General features: G+C 37.5%; 1 protein-coding gene across 1 annotated transcript in view; it reads left to right on the forward strand.

The window, feature by feature from the left end:
- LOC122792803 (rod cGMP-specific 3',5'-cyclic phosphodiesterase subunit beta-like) overlaps nucleotides 1-21011 on the forward strand; it is an 897069-nt gene that overhangs the window by 98627 nt on the left and 777431 nt on the right. The window lies entirely within an intron of this gene.

A 21011-nucleotide genomic window follows, 5' to 3' on the forward strand; every position in this document is an offset into this window, starting at 1 on the left:
ACTGCCTTGCAAAGGTGCCTGATTTTATTTATCATTTGTTCACTGGGCTAGTCTGACTAGGCTAGTGGCCACTTTTCATGGTATACCTGAGGTGGTATTTCTATTACTAGGAGAAAATGGCCAGGGCAAGGGGGAACATCCTTCTTTTCTATAGATGCTGCAGGATCTTTTACATCCATCTGAGCTGTCACCAACTCAACCAGATTTAACCTTGATTTAACATCTTCTCTGAATGAAGGCACACTCAGGAGAGCAGTACAGCCTTTATACTGCACTGCAGTGTCTGCACTCCATCTATCTGGTGTGGGAATAAAACCCACGGCCAAATGCAACAAAGGCAAATGTGCTACCTGTTGCATCACTGCCACTGCCATCATATGTCATATTTGGCCCTTGGCAGGTGGCACTCAGGATCATTCAGCTGATGAAGCACAGTATCATTGAGGCACACTATGCAGCAATCTATTTCAGCATGAAGAGCTGATTGTTGTGATGCATGGCAAACACACCATCACATAGTCCAGGGATACACTCCTCATTGATCATATGAAGCCTACAGTGGAACACACCACTTCTGTTCCCACTTTCACGCGGACAGTTCAGTGCTACCATCACTATGCAAGCTAGCAATGTTGCCCAAGGTTGGAGTAGGGGATGTATCAGGAGTGATTATGTGGGGGAAGCCAGCATGGGGTGTGTTATTACCTACACTTGAATATGTATAATGCTCTGCCACCACTTGTCTAGGGTGGCCACAACATGCTAAGAACATCCTGCAGGTTAGGCAGCATCATACTGGAGTGCCCTCCAGACATGTCAAGGCAGTGGAAGAAGGATAAGAGTAGGCTGAACACATGCTGTACAGTATTGCTGGTTTGTGCATGTGCAGAGTTATACTGCTGTTTGGGCTCACTTTATGGGCTCTGTATAGGCTGGGTGGCATAAGCAAGGACTTCAGTAGGTATTTAGAATCACCTGCAATGAGTATGAGAGTTAATGTAGCTGTGTACATTATAAATGTAGTTGTATACTGTGGCATTAACTGTGGCACCTGTGCTTACCAACTAGATGCCACCAAAGAATTTCAATACGCAGGAAGTGTTAATATTGCTGCACTGTGTGCCACATATGTAAATCATGCAACCCTTTTGAGTATTCTAAAGGTGAAAGTTTGTGAAATACCTACTGAGTCCGCAACTAGTCTCTTGGCCTCCATAAGTTCCCTTTAAAGTGGAAAGAGCCATACATATCGCTTTCCCCAAAGGTGTGGAGTACCTATGTGCTTCTATCAATTCTGTACATCACTGACACATTACCCAAGGGGCACATTTAATGTCCCAGTCAACTGTAAACTAATTCATGGTCTCTTGATTATTGAAGTGATTGTATGTCGCCCAGTGGCGGTAAGGTTTCCTGTTGATGCTGGACTCTACCTCTTACATTTTGGTGGGAAATGGCTGTACTAAGAATTAGAAAATGCCACAGCATGGCCACTACTGTTATTTCAAGTATATCCTGTATGTGCAGATCCAAAATGTTGCCCTTTTATAAACTAGCACAAATTAGTTCACTTCACATACGACTATGAGCTTTGACTAAGTTCACATATCATAGTAGCTTTGTTCCCCAGTTTGGCTTCATTTGAATGCCATGATGCAGTCACTAGCATCTATCTTCTATTTTGTACCTTGGCTCACTACACTGAAGACACAGCATAGGGCAATGACTTGTACTAGCTTGTACCAAGCTCTGTATGTGGACAGTATAGATGCAAATGAGTGTTGTGTACTCTGTAACTTATCCAGAAGTACCAGCCTTAATGTACTATACATTTTTGAAATACTCCAATACTAATAACAAAGAACCAATGTTTAGGTCATTTTCAGTTTGCAGAATTTTATTCAAACAGATTTCAAGGTAGAATGAGTAATCCAGTCTACACCAGTAAGTCTACATACACTGATGGTGGATTGAAAACATGCACATTTGTAAATAGGACTAGTGAAAAACATTTTAAGCTATAGTCTGATCTGTTGCTATTTTCAAAAGAAAAACAAAAAATTCTCATTCATAAGAAAATTGGCTTCTTGGTCTTTTACCAGTAAGTTGTATTTATTTTAGCAAAACAAGCTGTAGGTTTGCTATTTGTTTTACTGCAGTGTCTTTTGAATAATGAAAAAGCAATGATTATGCCAGGACTGACCCCATGCTTTTTAGTGATCTGAGCTAGAATTTATACAGCGCTGTAGTTCACATGTTTCCTCCAGCTAAGTAGGGTTACTTCAGGCCAAACTTGACTGAAGGTATCCCTTTAAATGTATGCTAGTCTTTTAATTGAATTACATTTGCTTTGCAACTGTTATTGTTGATGCAGCATTTTCTGTAAAGCCCTCTTCAACGAAATATCCAATAAAGAAATAATCCTGTGAAAGGCACACCTTTTCAAAAACAGAAGATTACAGTTTGGCTGTCTGGATACGCATGTTGGAAATAAATGAATCACTAGTAAAACTACTGTGAAAATATTCTTAAAAGTGAGATCATTTAAAACACAGTTCACTCATTAGCTGACTGATCTCTGAAACAGAAAGCTAAATAGAACAGAATAGAATATATATTCAAAGCCATTCAATAACCAAAACTAACTTTGTTCAGGTGTGAGCGTTAGATGTTATGCTGGCATTTCAACTGCTTGGACTGATAAACATTGCTTTTGGATGAGCGGTTAGGACTGCTGATAGTTTTGTAATGTTTTAACTTGCACAGCAAATAAGGAAAGTAGGGGAAAATGTGATCAATGTATGTTTATAATGCATCTTTTTATACTGTCTTAGTGTATCAACAGTATGCTGGATTGATGTTTGTTATTTATTTATATATATGGGTTACTGTGAAGAACAAACACTATTGTAGTTGGTTTTGTCTTGCAATTTTTTTATTATTATTCAACTTTCAAGTGTCACATATATTTCAATGTTTATTTTTAAAACATAGTGTTGCAATACAACCTGAATCCTGTAGAGGCAATACAGCTTGAGAAACAGTGTTGCAATACAATTTGAATCCTGTAGAGGAAATTAATTGTGGTCATGTGGTGGTGCCTGGCTTTTAAAAGGAAGTGATGTCAATGTTTTATGTACTCTGATGAAGTCAAGTGTATCTACTGATGAAACTGCTCATTAAAAGAGTATTTTTCTTCATATTTGTGGTGTTTTTTCTTATTTACATTCAAGTTTAGTTTGTTACTGTTGTAGTGGTCATCATTGGCTTTGAAGGCTTATCTGATTCATTTATCTGAGTTACACATGTTAGGAGATACGTATAGTGAAAAACACTTATTTTGCTTTGTTGAATAAATATTTTAAATTCTGACACTTTTGAGTATCAGAGAATCATACACTAGCTCATTTCCTGTTATTTCTCTTCCCAAGACAATGTTTTTAGCAGTGTTGTTGTCTTTAGGAAGAGGCATGCTATTATCTCAGAATTCTTACCTGCTTCTGGTATTTTACAACTCTTCCTGCATACTATTTTGTGACCTCTTCTAATATTGTCAGAGGAAATCAGCACACACTGGACACAGCATACAAGCTGCACATTCTGTTTTATATTTTATTGTAACAGTATTTAATGTTCAGATTTGTTGTAGGTTATTATTTTTGTTTGTACTAAATGTATGCGTTGGCATGTGCTATTAATTATCCTACTGTTTGGTCACAGTTACCTTGATTTTTTTCTCAATTTGTACACCATCTTTTAATATCAGATAGTTGCCCTAAACACTAGATATTTATTATTAGGTGCTTATACCTAGCTAAAAATATTAGAATATTATTCCTGTGTTGGGTTGCAAAATGACTGGGAGACAAAACGAAAGCTATATGATTCTAACAGTAAATATGTGTTTATCTGTGTGTATTTGACAGTTTTTCCTGTAAGAACATTTGCTTGTTTTTTTTTTTTGTCTACCATTTCAGTTAAAACACTGGTGTCAAGATCTAGGTATATTATGTAAAAAAGTATTAACAGCAATATCTTATCAGTAAGTTATTAACAGCAATATCTTATCAATAAGTTCAGTAGCTAGCTCCTTGAGATCTAGCTCACTGAGTTCTAGCTGTAGAAACTCTCATTATTTATTTTATTTTAACATTTACTAACCAGATGAATGAACTGGCCTGATGGCGGCCATGGTGGTACAGCTGTTAGCATTGTCGCCTCACAGCAAGAGGTTCTCCAGTTCGATTCACGGCTGGGGTGCCTTCTGTGCGGAGTCTGCATGTCCTCCCTGTGGTCGCGTGGGTTTCCTCTGGGTGCTCCGGTTTCCTCCCACATCCCAAAGACATGCAGTAAGTGGACTAGACACTCTAAATTGGCCCTAGGTGTGAGTGTGTGCATGTGTGTACCTTCTGCGGAAGGTTGGGCTGGCAACTTGACACTGTAAAACTCCACTGCCAATCATGAGCGGACAGATGATCTACTGTGGCAACCCCTAACCAGGAAAAGCCGGAAGAAGATGAATGAACTGGCCTGTGAACCCTTTTCAACCATGACCCAGGTCATAAGGGTAACAATAAATGCAGCATAAATATATGGACAATTTAGTATAATCAATCCATTACATTTTTAGCAAGGTAGGTTGAAACTGGATTACCCATAGAAAACTCAATGCGAACACAGGGAGAATGAGCAAATCCCACACAGATAATCACCACCAAGTACAGATCTAATTCTAGAGTCTGGAGTTGTAAGACAGGTATTTCCAATACACTACCTTGCTTTACTCAGTCCTGTTGAAATTAAATGATATTATTTCTGTTCAAAAACAGAAAATAAAAAATATCTTTTTTTTTAATGGCACAAACCTAACTGAGCTTCATGTGGGTGACAGTTTCTCCACACCCATTGGCACTTATATGTAGAAGCTCATGTTACACTATCCTAGAGAAAGGGCAGCAACCCTAACATTATATATAGGACTGTTACACCACATTTGTGACAGCATGGTTCTTGCGCCGTTTGACATTTGATCATTGATCATCAGGACACTCAAGAGGATGATGACTACTGAACTTTCAGTGAGCTGTCCTGTGAGATAACTGTGTACTCCCCAACACTCATTCTGTAAATCTAAACATGTAAAAAGCAGAATAATGCACACATTCATCCATTTTCTAAACTGCACATACTGGTGAGTGTAGCAGTGGCAGGCAGCTGATCTGAGCAGAGCAGACTACCTTATCTTCAGCAGCACTCTCTGGTTCATTCTCGAAATCCCCAGGTGTTCTCACTAAGCTGAGACATTGTCTCTTCAAGATTTCCTGGGTCTGACTCAGGACCTCCTTCCTTTGTTCTGAGCTTGTTACACCTCACTTGGGGAGCACCCAGACAGCATCCTCAGTAACTGCCTACACCATCTGAACTGACTCATCTCAAACCAGAGAAACAATATCCGTTCTTTGATGTATCTCATATTTTTATGTTCTCACAGAAAATGATCCCACGTATCCTACAAAAAATACTCATGAAACTCATTTCTGCCACATGTATCTGTGATCTCATCCTTTCAGTCACTATCTAAAGCTCAAATAGGCTTAACTAGGGTGGGACAAGGAGGCCAGTCACCCCCTGGTGAAAGTGTTGGAGCAGAGGGATCTGCATAAGCAATGATGCAACACTTACTTCTTCAAACTGAGTGCTTTTTCAAACAATGGTTGTGTCTTTATATCCCCTTTCCATAAAGATCACAGATAAGAGATTAAATAAGAAACACCTTTGGCAGTCTTTTCCATCCGCTTTGTGTATATTTGAATTAACACATAGGATGTTAATACAACTCTTGTCTTCTCAGATGTGGGACCAAATGCCATGGATTACCGTCTTAGGTTCATAGGTTCATAGGTTCATACTAGGCTATCTGCCCTAGGGCATTTAAAAGCCTAGCTTTGAGCCCACTTACTTTTATGCCAGCAGCCACAAGACATCCCAAGTATGTGGCCATATGTCTTTATTAGGTTCTTAAAGTACATCCTGACAGATACTAGCAAGCTCCCCATGATCCCCTCAGTAACACTCCAAGGAGAAAGAGTTTATCCATTGTTCCATGATCAGGTTGTAATCCAGAAATCCCTTTCTAATATTGCAGAGAAGGACTTTTTTTTTATTTTGACAGCTTATGTCAAGCTTATGTTGCAGAGTCCAGAATTGCCAGATCAGAAACACTCTAGCAAGGTAACAGCCTCTATTTTTATTACGCTTTTGAAGTTTTTTTTCTTTGATGTTTCTTATCATTGTTATGTATGGTAGTGATACATGTGGGACTGAACTATTTCAGATCTAAGACCCTGAAGGACATGCAGAGAGGCATTCTAAATCATCTCCCTATCAGCAAAACTCATTATTTTGTGTGTCTTTAACCATCCTCCTTAAATTGGGAGACCTATACCTCCAAGGTTGGATAAGCCGCAAAAGTCCTAGACTTAATAAATATAAATTCTCTTGAGCAGTTGGCATATAAACCTTCTAGAAGACACAACGTTCTTGACCTAATTCTTAAAAATATGTCTGTCTGTTGCACTATTTCTCTGGTATTTCATTACATTTCATTACCCAAAGAAGTATGACAACAAGCTTGTGACCTTCTCCTTTAAAATCCTAAAAAAAATAAATAAATAATAAAGTTATAGCAAACCTCACTGAATTTAAGGATTGCAAATGTGCCAGCCGCAACCTAATCAACGAAGAAATATCAAAATTTGCTTATGACTGCAACTCCCCTAAACTTGATACAACATCAGGCTTCACTAAGGAATTCTACACCTTTTTAGAAATTTTCAAACAGCTAATAGTCCCTAACTGAAACAAGTATCACTGAAAATACACAATAGAAGATTAAGAAGTATAAGACTAGGGTTGTTAGAATAAATATTAATAATGAATATATGGGGGAATACTCTTCCTTTAATAAAGGGAACAAAATCAAATACTTAGGGATTTTTATATGTCACATATAAGAGGAAACAACAAAAGCTATTTTCTCTCAGATAATGCATAAACAATCAATATGTTACAAGGTGGAATTTCTTGTGGGTTACATGATGGTCAAATGAGAGTGAGTTTTCAACTCATTCTTAGTTCTCCGACTACATTTTTGTTTCCTAGTGGTGTTTCTATAAAATATGATGAGGGCAGGGGTAGTCTTTTCCAACATGATGATATTATACTTTTTAGTATTTAGTTTAAGCCCATTTTTAGCACACCAAGAGTTTACCAGAGAGAGTTAATTCTGGGGGGTTTGAGTGTCAGAGGGTAACTTAGCAACAACCACCTGCGTGAAAACTTTATTAGTGAGTGATGCCGGCTCTCTACTTGCAGATCTAAGAAGCAAATGCAAAGGAGAGGACCTAGCACCATAGGGACACCACTGGCTACATTCATACTTTCTGTTCAGGTACCTGCAATTCACACTATGAGGGTTCTGTCTTTCAGACAGACTGTCATTCAAAAGCCTTTTCTGTGTCCAGATATGTCACCATCAATGGTTTCTTAATATTAACTGCATCTTCCACTAACAGAGCCATTTTCATAAAATTAATAGGAGATATTTTCCCAGTAATAATTCTTGTTGGATCGAAATTAATCAGACAGAGGATATTCCCTACTATTGTTGTAAACAGTTTGTGGTCATGATTTAACATTTATATTGGTCTGTATGATGACACCAAAGATCGATTTTTACCTAGCTTTGGGATAATCACTATAATGGTCTCCTTCCTGAACTTGGGAATATGATACAGTCTCTTAAAATTAACAATGAACTTATCTCCACCCTCCACATACAACACCCCTTTAAAGCTTTCAGGAGCTTTCCTTTTTGCCTGATTACTCATACTATAGCTTATTTCTTCCTCTTTTATTTGCCCTAATAATTTGTTATAGGTGTCTTCCCACATTTCAGGAATATCCAGATCACCTAAATATTGTCATGTCCTTGTGTAATCTGGGGTTATTTCTTTTATATAAATCCTCACAGTATTCTGCAAACACTTTCAAAACATGTAATGGATCCGTCCACTTCCTAGCATTATTTCAGTCTTGTATCAAGACAACCATTTTCTGTACCTCTTGCTGCCTTAGTTTCAGAGCCCTCCCACGTTGGTTAACTGGAGTATTCTCCATACTATGTATTCTTAACTTAATCCTTCCCTGTTCAATTTATTGTAAATAAGAAAAGACTCTAGCTCCTCCATAGCTCAAGTTAACACCTGTTGGGCTTCTTTTTCCCCCTCTTTGTACTTGCCTTTGAGTCTCCAATATCTTGATTTGAAGACTTCGAACCTAGTGTAGCCTACAGTTTTCTCTTTGACTGTTAAGATATTTTAATCTGTCCCGGAGTTAAATTGTTCCTATTTCCCAGAATAGTCCCCCTATGAAAGTCCCTGTTATCTTTCCTGGCACGAAACTGGTATGTCATCACAGCCTTATATTCTAGCCCTTTACAGGAAAAAATGTTAGCTCTACACAAAGTGATGGCTGCTCCATCCCTCCAGAGCAGTTATATCAGTGGGGCATGGTTAGAAATGCCAATCAGGAGAACTTCTAGGCTTCCAACTTCAAACTCGTGTTTCTGAAATGTTATTAAAAGTGAATAATATGTTAACAGCCTAAGTATCAATGGTCCATCTATTTGAAATATAACAACATAAAAAAGAGAAACATCAGAATATAAAAGGACAAATGGCAGGCATCTTAATTCCAGTTCATATTTCTGTTATCTCAACATTGCAAATTATCCTCGCAGAGCAAGAGGAGGTGCAATTGCAGAGTGCTAAAGAGAAAATAAGGGGAGTATGTGGGCAACAAAACAACAGAAAGTAGAATGGGTTGTTGTCAAACTTAGGGATCCTATAACAAGAAAAATAACAAGAGATCCTGTAGAGGTATTAGAGATATTTCAGAAATTTTATGAAAAATAGTGTATGGATGACCTAACTATGCCAAGGTTAGAGGTGGTTGAGACTCAATAACTAGCATTTAAGATAGGAGGAGATGAGGTAAAATTGGGGCTGTATAACCAATATACATGAAAGTCTCCAGGAATAGATGGTATTCCAGTGAAAGTTTGGAAGTTAGAAGGTAAGAAAGTGATAAAGATCTATAAGGTTTTCTTTAACAGTATTTTAAAAGGAAGGGAGACACCAACATCCTGGGAAAAAAAACTGTGGTGCCTGCAATATCTAAAAACATTAAAGACCTATCTGATATAGTTTCATATAGTCCTATTTCAATTTTAAACCAGGATTATAAAGTGTTTATGTCTATAATGGCTAAAAGAATGCAAAGGTAATGCCAAAATTGATAAGATATGGACCAATGTGGTTTTGTGGAAGGCGGGCAAACATCTGACAACATTAACAGAACAATGATGATCCAGAAGAAAGCAGAATGTAGGAAAATACTGGTGATATTGGTAGGTCTTGATGCAGAGAAAACATTCCTCTGAGTAAACTTAGATTTTATGAGATGATAATGGAAGCATTTAGATCTCCTGATACAATAATCTGGTTAATTAGAAGGATATATGCGGGATCTGAGGCAAAAATCAAAGTAGGAGGGATCCTTTCTAAGTTGCATCTGAACAGGGGAAACAGACAGGAGTGTCCTCTTTTCCAGTTCTTATTTTTGTTATATTTAGAACCATTGGCAAAGAAAATAAAAGAGACTTATTTAATTGGTATGGTGTTCAAGGAAAGTTAGCTTTATTTATAGAGGATATTTTGTATCTGGTGGAATCAGACAAGGATTTCTCAGTATTGTGGAATATTCTAAGATGGTTCTGTTTTTCTTTTTCAGGATATAAATTTGATGAAAATAAAATAAAAGCCCTAGGTATAAACTACATACCAACACACAAACTGGTCTAGCAATACCCATATTTATGGGGACATGATAAAAGGAAGTATTTAGGAGTATGGATTAAAAAGGATTTGGTTATGGTAGCTAAGGATATGTGGGAAGAGACAAAACAAAAGATAACACAAAAACTGAGAAACTGGACGTTCTTGCCTATGGATATGGATAGCAAGATGCAAACACTTAAAATGTGTTTAGGCCCTTTAGTTTATCCTTAAGGAGAATAACAACAATCGAACATAATATATTTATAAAGTAGTAGAGAACATACTACGAGCTAAGTCAATACAGGAATGGAGAAAGGAAATTCTTCTGATAGGGATGACTGCAAATAGGGGTAAGGAGAATAGAATAGAACAGAATCAGGGATTGATATAGATGAAGAGAAAGGCACAGAGAAATCCTAAATGAAAGAACTGCACTGGTTGAATTTTTAATTGAATCTAGAACAGAAGCTGCTGTTAAAAAGGGGATGATTAGTATGGCATATAAAATATTGCATGATAACTACAGGAATCAGATAGAAGAGGTCAGAAAAGATTGGTAAGAGAGATTACATATGCAATTCACAAAGAAACAATGGGAGGACATATGTATGCCTCCCAAATATTTTGCCTGGAAGTGCTTGCATAGAGTTTTCCTCAGTTAGATGGCAAATGTTGCAGGTATGATGGGGAAGAAAGATGTTACTGGGAACATATGTTTTAGGAGTGTAATGAGTTGGCAGACTTTATAATTTCCCTTCAGACTACTCTGTCAGGAATACTGGGCAAGGAAATTAGTATAATTAAGGAAATAATTTTTGAATTGGGATACTGGATCTGAATTGCCTACACATAGTAAGGCCTTGTTAAGTTGAATTCTGGTGGCTGCCAATAAAAGCAATTAATAGAAAATCAAAATGAAAATCTAAACCAACTATACTTGAAGTAGTAAATATTGTAACAGAGATAAGAGAACAGGAAGTGGGATATTTGGAAAGGGGTAGGAATACATTACTTGAAACTGTGGGAACCATACATGCAGAAAAATGTTTTGAAGGAGGAATGAGGTTTGAGAGAAGGCAGGGATTGAATAGTTTATGTAAGGTAATCATTATATTACATATAAAAATATATGTGATTTATGTTTGAAAATGTGAACTTATTTATATGGTTTGATCACTTTTATGTACATATATGTCTGCCTATGTCACAAATGATGATTCACTAAAGGTGTTAAAAAACATTGCAAATTATCATATTTATCTTAACAGGGAAGTCTCATTCACCCCTGCTCAGTCAGGATGATTACCTACCTTGTTGTCTGACATATTGAAAACAAGACCTCCATCTCTTTTCATATTTCATTCTATTGTCCATGCTCAGTAGTTTTCCCTCTTCAGAAGCTAACTTATTCATTTGATGGTGGAGTTCAGCTATAGTTGGCAGAATCCTTTCCAATGAAAAGTAATACATTTTTAGCGAGTAGTACAATTAAAGTCAGTAAATCTATGTAGGAAGGTGACAGTAACACCTTCTCCTCCCAACCCAGCAGAAATACCAGTGGAATCAGAGCAATCCTCACTTTTAGAACTGATGCTATGAGTTTTGACACTTGATTTGAGAACAATCAGAAACGTGAGCATGGATAAAAGATATGTGCCCTGTCATCTCTCACCTCTGTCAGGCACCTTCAACTATTAATATCCACACCCCAGGCATATCATTGCTCAATTTGGATGGTACATAGAAATATTTGTGGAGACAGTTTCATCCAACTGTGTTGAATTTCCTTCACTTAGTGAAAATAGCATTTGGCCCATTAAATTCAATCACTGTTCTTGATCCAGGTGCTTATCCAGCATTCTCTACCAAGAGTCTCTAACCCATAGTGCCAATGTATGCTTCATGACCTGCAATGTCTGGTAATACTTTGTCACTAAAGCTTTATTTGGTAGATGATCCTGTCTAGCTAAGAAAATATCTTGTCCCCGAATGTCTTGGGTAGAGTAGTTAGAGATGGTTTTCAATCTATTTAGCAGTCCATAGAAACTTATTAAGGCCATTCTCAGAAGGTTATATATCTGTTGAGCCCTATGCTATGAAAGCAAGGACCTAACCATGCCTCTCAACTGTCCAAATTTTCACAGAATGCCCAGATTTTTGCCTCCTACATTTGGCCTGTTTCTCATAAAATTTGTGATTTTCTGGACTTTTGTTGAAAATCAGTTAGGACTAAATTCACTAAATAATGACAGGCATTTGAGTTTCAGACCTCACATCCTTCAGAAAATGCATGGCAACACAAAACCTTTTATTCTAGCAGATTTCTAAGTTTATAAAAGCAATATTTAAAATGTTCCCTATTTTTGGGGCTTTGTCCCCGCCATTACTTTTGGCTTTGTCCAGATTTTTTGTGTTAAGAGGTTGAGAGGTATGGACCTAACTGATATACGCTGATACCAGTGTTATAATCCCGTTTTCAATCTTATCTGTTTCCTTTCTACTTTTGGGATAGTTCCCACCCCTTTTTATATCCTATTTGTATGAGTATATCTTTTAATTCCTGTAAAGGTTGTTGAGTCCAAACTGTGCCTGACCCTTGGAGAAACAGGCTAACTGATGGAATATTATCAATAGAGTAAGAATTGTCAAGGAAATCATCTATACAATCCATTTCCAGTGGAATCAGAATCTTCCTATGAGTTATCAACACCCAGACTGAGTGTGACATGGGGAGTTGCAGTTTAGTTAATATGGATACAACTACTGCTGATAAATAAAGCTCTATGTTGGGTATCCGCAGCACCCCCCCCATGATATGGGCAACTCCATTTTGTCCCAAGATACCCTAGGCCTGGCATCATCCCATATAAAATATCTCATATCCCTTTTTATCTTAAAAAGCATCTGGTGCACTGGAGGGTGAGAATATCACATTACTTTTGTGAACAAAAGCGCTTATGTCTTTTAATTGAATTGTGTGGACTGTTCTCCAGTGTCTCATTTTTGTTTTGGTTTATCTTCTATTTATGCAGAGGGATTTCTGTTGTAATAAATTGGTAAAGAAATTCAAACATTTTTTAAAGCAGCATGTACAAGACCATCTCAAATGCCTTTTTCACACTGATACTTAATAGCAAAAGTTTTCCTGGCATCCTATAATAGCAGCAATGTCCTAAGTTTGGTATTAAATGTTTGTCGCACACCAAGAAACCCACATTGACCCCCATGTATACTAGTAAGTAGTATTTTTCCCAATCTGTTAATCATGATGTCCATGAACACTTTATAACTGTGATTGAGGTAGGACAGAATGATTCTGGAAAGGTGCGATTCTTTCCCTCCTTCAAAATGGCTGCTATAACCACTCATTTCCAAGCATCAGGAGAGTCCCCGTGTAAAATTTGATTTATTAATGTAATCCAATAACATTTATCAAATCATTAACTAGCTGTTTCCGTAGTTCAGTGGGGAGGCCATCCAACCCCAGAGCTTTCCTTCTGCCGGAGTTCACTAGCTCAGTAATTTCTTCTCTAGTGATATCCGACATTAAACTGAGCTTCTGCACATGAGTTAGACTGGGTAAGTCAATTGATGATGGATATCTTGCTATCTGGGTATCCCTACACTCATAAGATAACTGGGGGTTTATGATTTTTGATAGCACTGTCTGAGCACCTTTACAATCTCCTCAGGAGTCTGTTGCTAGGTGCCTGCTTCTTGATCCCATATTTTAATAACTGTCCTTGGGGCTTGTTGATGCCCAAGTTTCATTGCTAAGGCTTTCATGGCTCTAGAGCTTTGTGCAAAGTAAATTGTCCTAACAGCATGTCTTTTAAGTAATTACTGATCTAGGAACTTTTGGAGTTGAGCTCATAAATATCTCAATGTTTCTACTAAAGTGTCTAATAGAGAGTGGGTCTTGAGATGCAGGGCTCGAAGTTCCATTAATTGGGCCTTATGCCCTTAAAGGGATCTTTTATGTATCTGGGTAAAATATCCCCTGATTAATGTCCTTATGTTGTATTTATAGGAGTTCCATTCAAAAAATTTGCATCATGCCATTCATATGTTATTTTGTTGTCTGAACCACTTAATCATGTTAGGAGGGGGTTCAAGTGTACATGACAGAAACTGAGTTTAACTAAAGCATAGTTCAATAAGTTGAATGGATAAGTTTCAAGAGTGTTGACTAAATACCATTTCTCTTTATTTATACAGAACATATTGAGTCCATTGCTTGTACCTTGAGGAATAGAATGTATAACCTTTATGTGTCTCAGCTGTCCACATGTCTATTTTTATATCTTTCCATCCAATCTGTCTCATCTAGGTTATCAACAGTTTACTATGGGTAGATAGTCACCACTTTTGGGATCCCATAGCACTTCTTGGGGGGAGAGTATCAAATTCCAATTCCCCATTAACAGGACAAATCCATCAGCAAAGGACATTAACTTAGTTAAGAGTCCCTTAATTTCGGTTGATTTTATACCTGGGGAACAAACAGAGTAATCAGTGTGACCAATGTATGGCCTAAATTTCCTTAGACTGTGGCATATCTTCCTGTTTAATCCACAAATTGAGGCTGGACATGAAACATTACTGAACATGGAAACATCAATACCACCCCTCTTTGTCTACCTTCAGATAAGATGAATATTCAGCCAATGTGAAGCATTCTCTTTGCAGTAACTTGTGACCATCCTCATCTAAATGAGTTATATGGCCTGTCTCTCCTTACTATGTAAAGATTCTGGCCCTCCTAATAGAATTAGGTAGGCGATTGACATTCCATGAGATGATAGACTGGGTTCTTCCAGCATAATTATAAGTCTGCCCTGTAGTATCCATTACATCTTTGCCCCTTAATGTCAATAATGTTAAGGATCTTGGTTTCCAAACGTGTATCATATGTTATACAGGGGTGCATGAAGAACGAAGCCTCTAGTATTTTACTACTATGTAAATCAATCCAGTTTGCCTTTAAATAAATTCCTGCTAATGCTGGTACAAACTATAATACAAAAGCCTTACATTATACAAGAACTTTTGACATTTAGGCCTATCTTCATACTTCCTAGGAGAGAGCAAAGCACCTACTGGCCGAACCAAGATGTGCCTCGTGCACTGGAAATATCTGTTGTTGTGTACCAAAAATGTGGTGAAATACAAGGACATTACCTCCTGGGCACTCAGCTCTCTCCCAAGTACTAGTGTCCTTCTGTATTTCTACTAATGCACCAATCATTCCATCCCATGCTTGTCAAATGATCAACTGTCATTGCCCAGCTCACAATTTCCTGTCTCTCTATAACCTTAGTACCAAAGCTACAAAACTTCCAGTGGTGGAAGAAACATATTTCACCACTTCCTTATCTAGATCTTGCTGCCTCTTTCTCCATTTTTCTGAAATGAAAAGGGCCAACTCTCCCTAAGTGTTGACTGTCTTTTGAAAAGTGGAAAAAGCTCACACGGGTCCTGGGGATGAAGGTCACCTGTGGCTAATGTGGTCATTTAAGTAGAGCTGCTTTCTCCTGAAGGAGCCAACTCCAGTGTGATTTGTTGTCATGCTGTATAATCTTTTATGGCTTCCCTTGCCTTTCCAGGGTCTGCAAAAGATTTTACACCCACCAAGATAAAAATCTTCACTATAGCTGAATATCATCCTGAATTTGTTTTTTGAATTTTACATTGTTCCTTGATGAGGAAATATCTTGCCCTCCATCTGAAAAGTCCTGGTCCACATATAGTTACATGTCAGCCCATAACAGTTTATTATTGGGTCTTCAAACTTGCAAAATGAGTGCTTCATTTGTGCATAGGTTTCAAAACGGGCAATATGATGTTGGGGGGGGGGGCTTTATCTATAAATTTAGGCCTCCAGGGTGCCCTGTGTGTTCTTTCTATCTAGATATTGTCTGTAGGAGTATTTGTCCATTTAGTAAACATTCGTCTGACAAAATTCACACAATCAGCTTCTTCCAACTTTTTGGGCAGCCCTAACAAGCTAAGATTTTTCCTTGTAGCACAATCTTCCATTTGTGTTAATCATGCTTCTAGATATTCCTGCCTCACTTCCACTGTATCCAATCTTGCCCCATTAAACAGGAGTTGAATAGTGTCCGATTGTGTAGTTAGTGTTTAGGTTATGGATAGCATAGTGATATACATTTGAAGAGTTGCCTTCACCACCTTGATTTCTTCCAGAATTACTGATTGGGAAATCAGCAGCTGCTGCTGCTGATGATCAGACGAATCATCTGGGTCTGGACATTTCTGATGAGCTGGCAGCGCCTTGTGAATCAGGCCCCCGAGATAAAATTGGTGTGGTGGATTTTGCCTTTTTTCCTCCTCTAAAAGATAAATTAGAGCACTAATTGTATTTAAATGTGTTGAGTTGACCATTCCCAAAACATTTCAGCAGAGAATCCAATTTTAACTCCATTAGAGAGTGAGAGACCAGAGATTGGTGAGTACTACTTGGTTGGCATTCAAGTTCCTTTTTAAATCAATACCTTATCCAAGCAACAGAATGTCTGAAATCTTGGGGAATATTAAGTATATTTATCCCTCATATGTCTTAATCTGTGAACATCTACCATCCCAAATAGATGTGAAGCTTTAGCAAATAGCCTTCTTACTACTGGGATTGCCTTTTCCCTAGGTCCCACACTTAGTTTATCCATTGCACATATTAAAAACTCCAGTTCACCGTCCATAACCTCAGCCCTTCTTGAAACCATATCTATTCTCTAATAAGTCTGAGAGTTCCATATAGCTTAAGCCCAGAGGCCAAAAGACATTACTGATGATTATTAATTTCCATTCCAAAACCCCTTGATTATATAAATCTCCTTTCTTCATACACCAATTAATCAATTAAATGGAAATGTGTGCCCTTGTAATTAGTGTAGGGACTCCTCTTTTTCAGACCCATGATATGAAGACCCTATCTCAATACAGTACTCTCTTTTGCAAACAGATTTGTGCCCCCTTATCACTTGAATAGGTCTCTAATAACAATAGAAAATGTAGTTTATATCTGTTGATATAATGAAAAGCACACGACCTCTTGGTCTATTCTAATAGACCATTACTGTTCCATGTTAACTTTAGATACCCTGTGCTGCTTCTGATTTACATTCAAAATTGCTATCCCCAGAATTGCATTACTCATCAATGGGTAGTTCATGAATACAAAGATGATAAACACATATGCTGAACTTTTTAATCTATTTTCATTAAACATAATGCCAAATATATAACAAGTACTATTCCATTTGTTTACAATTTTGAAAAATGTCTTAATTAGAGGCATGGCATAAAATATCTGAATATACAAGGAAGCGCTGTGACCTAGCATTGTTTTTGGTAGGCACCCTTCAAAAGCCTTTGATGCTCCAGTTGTTTCAGCAAACAATATACTTATTTTACTAACTCTCTATCTCATCCCATCCAACACAGTCAACACTGATAACATCACCCATATTACCTTAATTATTAACATATATTAAAGTCTGTATCTTATTTTATCATTACTATGTGCCCATAGCAGGTAGCAATTTGACATCCTACCCTTCACACTGTTCATTCTGTGTCTTTATAACATTGTCATAAGTCTGTTTTTCACTTTGGTGTTGACATATAGTCACCCACAGTGATCTTCCACTCATGTTCCTCACAACCTGCTGCTGTTCATTTTCCTGCAATGGCCCCTCTATTATCACAGTGGGCCAATTCTCCTTACTTTGTCTAAGTGCAAATCATCTTCTGAACACTGGAAAAGATTCAAGTTTCTGCACCTTTCTGAGGCCTTGAGCTAAATTTCTACCTGTCTGACCATTGCTCTGGTTTGGGATTCTCTTCATAAATTTTGTTCTTGCTTGTCTTCTGAGCTTTGATTCTGCCTCCCGTGGAATGATAAATTAATCACACACCCCCCCTTGGTAAAAACACTCTCATTGCAGCTGTATAAATACATTTGTAACTCCATCCTTTAGCATGGCAGATATTCAACTCTTGAAAGAATGTTCGTCTCCTCACTCTTATCACAGAAGTCATGATCAGCATAAACTGTCTTATCCCAAACTAGCTGCTTCCCCAATGGCCATAATTTATTAGCACATGTTCCTTTAGAGCATATGTCTCAAACTGCACTAAAACAGGTCTGGGCATTTTTTGTCTCAGTTGCTGTGTTAGATACAACTTATGAGCTTGTTCCAATTTTGCCTCCTCCACTTGGATAGCTCCCATTCTGCCAGCTTACTGGCTGAATACTTTGTGCAGTCCACTCCATCTATGGTTTAGGGGAATCCCTGCTAATATTATAATTGTGGTGTACCCTGATCCTCTGCATTAATCAGTTGGGTTTCCACCAGGTCTAGAGTGTCTTCAGCATCTGCTAATCTCTGCTGCACCTCATGCATCTTATTATTTTAGCCTAGTAACTGATCCGAATGAGCAGTAACTGTTAACTCATTCTTGGAGCGGAGAGTTAAATCTAGGCAAGTGTTCCACTATGGTGGATGAGATATTTTGCATCTTTTCCATTAACATTGAACTTTTCGCCCACAGGATCTGCTGGCATTTCCTGATTGTCACCAGTGAACAAATTTTCTGGCACTTGATTCTTGTATTTCCAAGGTGGAGTATGGTCTGACTGGAAGCATTCCTGCTTCATAGGTTTCCATTTAATTATCCAGCTTTGGATTTCTATCCAAATTATTATGTATTTCTATGTAACTATCACTTCACACTTTTAAAACTTGCTAATTTTTGACTGGAGGGGATGTAGCCATCAAGAAAATGCTCAAACCATGTCCTTGTCAGAAATAAAAGTGCAAGCATGTGATATAAAGTTCTATGCCTCTTCCTTGCATTTGGCTGTAACTTGCCACTACTGGGTATACAGAATAATGCTCGTCAAAGAACCAAACCTATGCAGCTGTACACTGCTTCTGAGCAGTGCATCAACAGATCTGCATATGTATAAGATGAAGCAAAATGTTCCTGTCGCTTGTTTTGCCACCAACTTGCAAATACTAGGTAACACAAAATAACACTTGTCAAAGAATTGGCTATGCTACTATATGTTACTTCCTCATGGAATAGTGCAACAAAAAATAATCTGCAAATATGTAAAATAAAATGAAATATTCCTGTGATATCTGGCTACTGAACATCACTGCTCAGAAAAATCAAGAGCATGTTGCTGTCCCACTTTAAATGGAGCTCCAAAGTTTTCTACAAATATTTACAATAAAATGAAATATTCCTCTTGCTTATACTTATATTTGACTATTATGTCTCATTACTGGAACTTGACAAACATTGGAACAATCAAGGCCACATTGCTATATGTTGTTCTCTCTGGCCATCTCTTATTTAAGTCAAGAAAATAGTGTAATAGTGACCAAGTGGTAAGTAATATCAAGTAATTCTAAAAATCCAGTCTACAAGCAGGAAGTTCAAAATGTCATTTTATTAAGATATTTAATCTTATATTTAAATATTTAAAATATTTAAAAGTTGTGGAAAAAAAAGAAACTATCCTATATAATCCAACATTACCAGTACTCTGCAAGTTAATGTTCAGCACTGACAGATGCTTGGTATTTCTGCTATGGTCTTTAAATTCAAACATGAGGCAGATTTCAGACAAAGTTCAGGGTGCTGATGCATTAAGCTGCCATTTTGACAGAGACTGAGTAGTACCATTAGGTATTCAGTTTAATCAGAGAATGAAATATATTCAGTTCTGAATTTCTAAATACTATTCAGCACTGAAAGGAATTTTGAACTGATATAAGAACAGAGATGAAAACTATTTGAAATAAATGGAGCACTCTGAGAAAGAGAGCGACTAATGGGTATTCACAAGACTGAAAGAAGTTACCCCACACTAATATAAATATGCACATGAGCACATGTACGTGCGCGCGTGCACACACACACACACGGGGTCTATATCAGCATACTGAATGCTGAAAATGCCAAATTCAATTTCATCGAACTGAAATATTCGAAAAATCAAAAGAGCAAACTGACGGAACATTGATTTCTTTCCCAAAAAAAAAAAATTAAAATACTTTAAACACTAACAGAAGTGGGGGGGGCGAAGCCCCCCCACCCCCCCAATGTGGGGGGTGTACCCCCCACATCCCCTACTTAAATATACCAACTCTGAGACTACACCACAGTGGAGGATATAGCAAACTCCGACAACGGCCCACCGATTTCTTTCCCTGGGAAAGAAATCGATGTTCTGTCAGTTCGGTCTTCTGAGATTTTGAACATTTCAGTTCGATGAAATTAAATTTGGCATTATCAACATTCGAATTGCTGTTAGGACACACACACACACACACACACACACACACACACACACACACACACACACACACACACACACCTCACAGAGGTTACAGAGAAGGAGATTTAGATGCATGTTTAATTGTAACACACAGAATATAGAATATTTTGATGATACCCAAAACATGAACGGGATATTTTGTTTTTCCATATATTAGCTATCATTAGTCTGCATGTAAAATTGTGCCGCTGTTGTATGCTACAGTCTGCATTGGCTGTATGTCTTCTACACATTATCATGAATTGCTAACATTCTCTGACATAATCAGTACTAAGTTATTTCTACTGGTATGGGCAATACTGAGGCACAACCTATGGGAAAGTTACCTTTTTGTTTGTTTTTTTCTAAACCCTTTTTTTATTGATTTGATATACAGTAACTGTTTAGATTTACAAATGTACATATCTTAGCAAAATAAAACATGAACAGAGCAGTTAGTTGTCATTTATATAGACTTTCACCAAGCATAACATTATTATTCAATACATACCAATCATCCCCAAAATATCAAACATAATCCTTGATGGGGTTATATACTTTTACCTACAAAATTAAATCAGTCTACCTTTCTCTCCTGTTCTTACCTTGTTTAATTGCAATCTTTGATATCTGCAAGACTTTTTCAGTACTTTGTTACCTCTTTCAGACCTAGTTCACTCCACTCATACGTTCCCCATGAATCTCTTGACCTAAGATTACCACTGCCTTGTCCTTGCTGACCATTCATTTTTATCTTCAGG

This window comes from Protopterus annectens, chromosome 2.part0, assembly GCF_019279795.1.
Source record: "Protopterus annectens isolate FY-2018-M chromosome 2.part0, PAN1.0, whole genome shotgun sequence".
Taxonomy (NCBI): domain Eukaryota; kingdom Metazoa; phylum Chordata; order Ceratodontiformes; family Protopteridae; genus Protopterus; species Protopterus annectens.